Genomic DNA, 6667 nt, shown 5'->3' with positions numbered 1-6667 from the left:
TCTTATTATTTTTTTATGGTAATCCGCCTTTGTGGAACTTTATATATGTTATTACACGGACGAGCTTTCATAAAACAAACAACATAAATTCGAAACTACTTATTGCGCGGTATTTCCAGAAAAGACGCCACTTTACGTAACACCGGGGGGTTGTAGGGCCACAAATAATAAATGATTCTAGGTTTCGGACAAAGGACTTAAACGAATCATCCGCACTTCAAAATTATTTATGGGTGATGAAGGTTAGCAGGCTGGGGTATTTTACCAGATTGGGGAATTTTTTACAGTAGTGAAGCCATCACGGAAATTAGTTTGTGGCTTAATTTTGTTGTTTCTGTGAGTGTAATTTACAGATTTTTAGAATTCCCAATTTTTGGGTTCGTCGCCTATTGAAATCACCACAGTTTTTTACGAAAACTAGCTTAAAAAGCATTATTAATTAAGACAATTTATGTAATTTTATTATTTGTTGTTGTTTAGCTTTACCAACAATTAAAATCACTTAAACTTTTAATAAGTTCAATTTCTAATTAATTAATAAAAATTCACAAATTTTGGGTTCGTCGCTTATTGAAATCACCACTGTTTTTTACGAAAACTAGCATTATAAATTAAGACAATTTACGTAATTTTATTTTTTGCTGTTTTTTAGCTTTACCAACAATTAAAATCACTTAAACTTTTAATAAATCTAATTTTTAATTAATTATTAAAAATTCTCAAATTTTGGGTTCGTCGCTTATTGAAATCAGTATAATTTTGTACGAAAACTAGCTTAAAAAACGTTATTGATTAACACCATTTTCGTAGTTTTGTTATTTGTTGTCTTTTGGTTCTACTAACAATTAAAATCACTTAAACTTTTGAAAAGTACAATTTTTAATTGATTAATAAAAATTCTCAAAATATGGGTTCGTCGCTTATTGAAATTATCACAATTTTTTTTAAAAAACAAGCTTAAAAGGCACTATTGATTAACACAATTTTTGTTATTTCATTATTTTTTATTTTTTGAATTTATCAACAATTAAAATCACTTTTATAGTTTTAATAGGTTTAGCTTCTTAAAAAGCATTATTAATTAGCAAATTTTGTTGTAATTTTATTATTTGTGTTTTTTGGCTTTATCAACAATTAAAATCACTTACACTTTTGATAAGTTTAATTTTTAATTAATTTAAAAAATTCTTAAAATTTGGGTTCGTCGCTTATTGAAATCACCATAGTATTTTACAAGAACTAGTTTAAAAAAAATTATTACTTAACACAATTTTTGTAATTTTACTATTTGTTGCTTTTCGGCTCTAGCAACAATTAAAATTACCTAAAATTTCAATACCTAAGTTCAATTTTTTATTAGTTAATATTGTAATTCTCAAATTTTGAGATCAGCACACTTTTTTAGAAAAACAAGCTTAAAAAATTATTAATTAAAACGATTTTTGTAATTTAATTATTTGTTGTCTTTTGGCTCTATCAACGATTAAAATCACTTAAACTTTTAATAAGTTCAATTTTTTATTTTTTTTTAATAAAAATTCTGAAATTTTGGTTTCGTCGCTTGTTAAAATCACCACAATTTTTTATAAAAACAATTTTAAAAAGCATTATTAATTAAAATAATTTTTGTAAATTTATTATTTGTTGCCTTTCGGCTCTATCAACAATTAAAATTACTTGAACTTTTAATAAATTTAATTTTTCATTAATTAATAAATTTAATTTTTAAATTTTGGGTTCGTTGCTTATGAAATCACAATTTTCGCAATTTTATTATTTGTTGTATTTCAATCAAAATCATTTAAAATTTTTAAAAAGTTTTTTTTTAAACATGTAGCTAGAGACCTTAACGATCAAAAACACAGTATCTATTAATTGTTTTTGTAGTTATTGTTTTACTTCATTTGTTACTAGTCTTTTATTATTACATATAATTTATGTAATTTTAGTAATTACGCGTCTGTCGTTTCTTAATATCATCAAAAATTTGTTTAAAAAATGTTTAAAAATAACTAAAAAACATCAAATTTATTTTTATTTATTACATTTATTCACTTGTGTTTTAACCAAGCTAAAATAGGTACAAAATGTTTAATTTTTTAGCTAAAATATCGGAGACTTCAATGAGCACAAAGGCACAAGCAACGAACAAAAAATTCAGATTTTTTTTAGCTATTTTATTTTGCTATTTATATTTTTTGTTTATTTTTCTCTTTTGTTTATTATTATTATTGTTATTAAAAGAAAGGTAAATAATTTCTGCGTGTCAAAAATCAAGATTTATTTAAATTTTCGCCAAATTACCGGAGACTTCAACGCACATGGGCCCATAAGCGGCGAACCCAAACTCTCAAAGCTCGAGAACGTGCCGGAATTTCGTCCGTTTTTTTCCATGCATTCCCGAAACGCCGTCACGACCTACCTTACCATGATGGTCCGTGCTTGACCCAACCTGCCCAATCTATCGATATTATCCACCTAATAATCATCGTATTTCCCATTGTTTGCCATTAAGGTACAGTCCAACCAGTGTGATCAAGTCGTGATGGTACTACAAACCATGACCATTACTGCTTTATGCCAAAGAGTTGAAAGCAGTGGTAGGGTTAGATGTACCACGTGTTTCGAAACATGTAATTATCCCGAACCCAAAGGCTCTTTTCGGATTTGTTCTCACGCTTAAACTCACAGAATTAGTCATATGGTTGCTAACCTAGATAGCGGATTAAAACCACTTAAGGGCAATTTGGCCCTCGGTGATGGGAACGGAGCGTTTGCAAACACAATTAATTAATTAGTGTAATTAAATCAATCCAATAATTAAACCAAGTGGTAGCAACTGTAATTAAAATGACCTTTGGTCTATTTTGATTGTGATGTTGACCTCTGACAAGTAGTTGTGGAAAGTCTGGTGCCAGAAGCACTAAAAATAAATAACTTATTATTATGACAGTATTGAAATAAAACACGATTTTAAAAACCTATAAAAATTTATGACCCATCTGAAAAAATTCCTCATAAATAAACCATCACATGATGGGACACTTTTCGAATATGTTGTTAACAGGTGATGGGACTTTTTACATTCATTTACACTTTAATCCGTATCTAATCTTTGAATGATGAGAATCAAAGATGATGTCAGGTGTGGCCGATCATGGCCTAAGCTACTATTAATCAAGCGTGCCACGCAAATTCTGAAATTCAACTAAAATCATTAATTTTTCAATGTGAAACCGAGGAATTTCAAAAAATGTTGGGTTCGTCGCTTATTGAAGTCTCCAGGAATTCGCCTGAAGGAACATAAGACACGCGAATTTTATTGCTACAATGTCTGTTTTAAACCATTTACAAAAATTTCAGCAATGATAACATTGTTTCAGGTGTGAAACCAAATATTTTCAAAAGTTGGGTTCGTCGCCCGGAATTTGCCTGAAAAAATATAAAACACGTAAATTTTATTGCCACATTGACTGTTTTAAACCATTTACAAAATTTTAGCAATGGTAACCTTGTTTCAGGTAACTTGAAAAATTTTGAAAAATTGGGTTCGTCGCTTATTGAAGTCCCCAGCAATTTTTTGTAAAAAAAGAGTTTAATTACCATAAAACCTAACTGTTTTAAACTATAACATTTACAAAAATTTCAGCAATGATAACATTGTTTCAGCTATGAAACTAAAAATTTTCAAAAGTTGTGTTCGTCCAGGAATTTCCTTGAAGAAAAATAAAACACGCAAATTTTATTGCTACAATTACTGTTTCAAACTATTTACAAAATTTCAGCAATGGTAATCCTGTTTCAGGGTTATCACAAAACTTGTTGGTTTTAAATTATAGCATTTACAGAATTTCAGCAATGATAATCCTGTTTCAGGTAAATGCAAAGATTTTTGAAAAGTTGTATTCGTCGCTATCATAAAACCTAACTATCCTGCTTATTGACGTTTTAAAAAATTTGGGCTAAAAAGCATAAAGTTTAATTATTACAAAACTTGACTGTCTTAGATCATAACATTTACAATATTTCAGCAATAATAACCTATCTTCAGGGAAAACTAACAATTCTGAAAAGTTGGACTTGTCGCTTATTGAAATGTCCAGCAATTTGTTTTCAGGTGAAGCCAAAAATTTTGAAATATTGAGTTTGTCGTTACTACGCTAATTGGAGTCTCCTCAAAATGAACTTCATTTAGTGATTAAAGCATTTGGTAGTTTAAAATCATGACATTTGCATAGTTTCAGGATTGAATAATAGGTGATTTCAACAGACGACGAAACCACAATTTTAAAAATTTGATTTTTTGACTAAAACAATTTCTTAATTTTTCTGAAATAAATACGTTGCAAAGGTGTTATTAGAGATAAGCTCGTTTTAATTAACTTTTTACAAATCGTCAACGTTTTTTCCAATAAAACAAAAATTGTGAAATATTGGGTTTGTAGCTTGTACGCTGATTGAAGTCTCCTGTAAATTGCCTCAAAATAAAACAAATAAACAACTTTCAGTGACCACACTATTTTGCAGTCTGAAATCATGACTTTTGCATAGTTTCAGGACTGAATAACCGGTGATTTCAACAGGCGACGAACCCACAATTTTAAAAATTCGATTTTTTTTGACTAAAACAATCGCTTAATTTTTCTGAAATAAATACATTATCAGAGGTAAACTCGCTTTAATTAATTTTTCACAATTTGTCAACCTCACTGACTTTTTTCCAGAAAACTATTCTTGCATTATTTACATTTTAAAAATTGTGAAATGTTGGGTTTATCGCTTGTACGCTGATTGAAGTCTCCTGCAAATTGGCTCAAAATAAAACCAATAAACAACTTTCAATAACTACAGCATTTGAGAGTCTGAAATCGCGACATTTGCACAGTTTCAGGACTGAAAAACCGGTGATTTCAACAGGCGACGAACCCAAATTTTGATAATTTTCGATGTTCTAGTTTAAAATTTGTTAATTAAAATTGATGAGGCCTTCGACTAGACACAGTATGAGTAGCCGTCGTTCCCGACCAATTATTATTAGTTTTAGACTCTGCAGGAATCTGGCAATTTCCTCAGAAGGCATCAAAACCAATCAGAAGCTGTCTCGTTCGTGATTAATAAAAGAGTAGGAACGCCGGTGGTAAAAGGAATTGTTGTTTAATTTTTTGGTCATTAAACGGGGACTGCGAGATGCATTCTCTCCACTGGTGAATATGCCAATTAGGAACATCTCTGCGCGACAGGGGGTACATCCCGATGATGATCGTTCCTCTTGCAATATATTACACCGGAAAAATTTAATGGATATTAAGATTTTCAGACGGCCCTGAAACCGTAATTAAGTCACGAAGACAGCGCCTTTTTTCGCTTGTTGCCGTTCGGCCGCAATCAAATTTGTTGTTGTTTCAGACTATTTTTCGGTCCATTGCTGAAAATTTACATTTTTATTCAGCATTGACACCTACTGTGTAATTTAATACTTTTTAAATTCCTTCAAATTTTTTTTCAGAAATTTGATGTTGAAACACAATGACTGTTTTAAACCATTTACAAAATTTCAGCAAAAGTAACCTTGTTTCAGAAAACATGAAGAATTTTGAAAAATTGAGTTCGTCGCCTATTGAAGTCTCCAGCAATTTTTGTAAAAAAAGAGTTTAATTACCATAAAACCCAACTGTTTCAAATTATAACATTTACAAAAATTTCGGCAATGATAACATTGTTTTAGGTGTGAAACCAAAAATTTTCAAAAGTTAGATTCGTCGCTTCTTGAAGTCTTTAGAAATTTGCTTTAAGGAAAATAATAGACGCAAATTTTATTGTTACAATCACTGTTTTAAACTATTCAGAAAATTTCAGCAATGGTAATCCTGTTTCAGGTGACCGAGAAATTTTGAAAAGTTGAATTCGTCGCTTATTGAAATCTCCAGCAATTTTCCGCAAAAAAACAAAACAAAGTTGTTTAATTATCATAAAACCTGACTCAAAATTTCAGCAACTTTGGCCGCAATTAAATTTCTTGTTGTTTCAGACTATTTTTCTGTCCATTGCCGAAAAATTACATTTTTGTTTCAGCATTGTACATAGTGTGTAATTTAATACTCTTTAAATTCCTTCAGTTCTTAAGCAAAATTTTTTTCAGGAATTCGATGTTGAAATTCGATGTTTTAAACCATTTACAAAATTTCAGCAATGGTAACCTTGTTTCAGATAACATGAAAAATTTAGAAGAGTTGGGTTCGTCGCCTATTAAAATCTCCAGCAATTTTTTATAAAAAAAAGGAGTTTATTACCATAAAACCTAACTGTTTTAAACCATTGTTTCAGGTGTAAAACCAAAAATTTTCAAAAGTTGGATTCATCGCTTATTGAAGTCTTCAGGAATTTGCTTGAAGGAAAATAAAACACGCAAATTTTATTGCTACAATCACTGTTTTTAATTATTTACAAAATTTCAACAACCTGTTTCAGGTGACCGAGAAATTTTGAAAAATTGGGTTCCTCACTTATTGAAGTCTTCAGCAATTTGCCATAAAGAAACAAAGTAGTTTAATTAAACTGTGGTAATAAATTTAATTAATTTCATTAATTTCATTAATTTCATTAATTTCATTAATTTCATTAATTTCATTAATTTCATTAATTTCATTAATTTCATTAATTTCATTAA

Source organism: Tribolium madens, unplaced genomic scaffold, assembly GCF_015345945.1.
Source record: "Tribolium madens isolate multiple individuals breed KSU strain unplaced genomic scaffold, Tmad_KSU_1.1 Scaffold_1;HRSCAF=32;Tcas5.2_LG8, whole genome shotgun sequence".
NCBI classification, from domain to species: Eukaryota; Metazoa; Arthropoda; class Insecta; order Coleoptera; family Tenebrionidae; genus Tribolium; species Tribolium madens.
Note: the sequence above shows the minus strand (reverse complement) of the source record.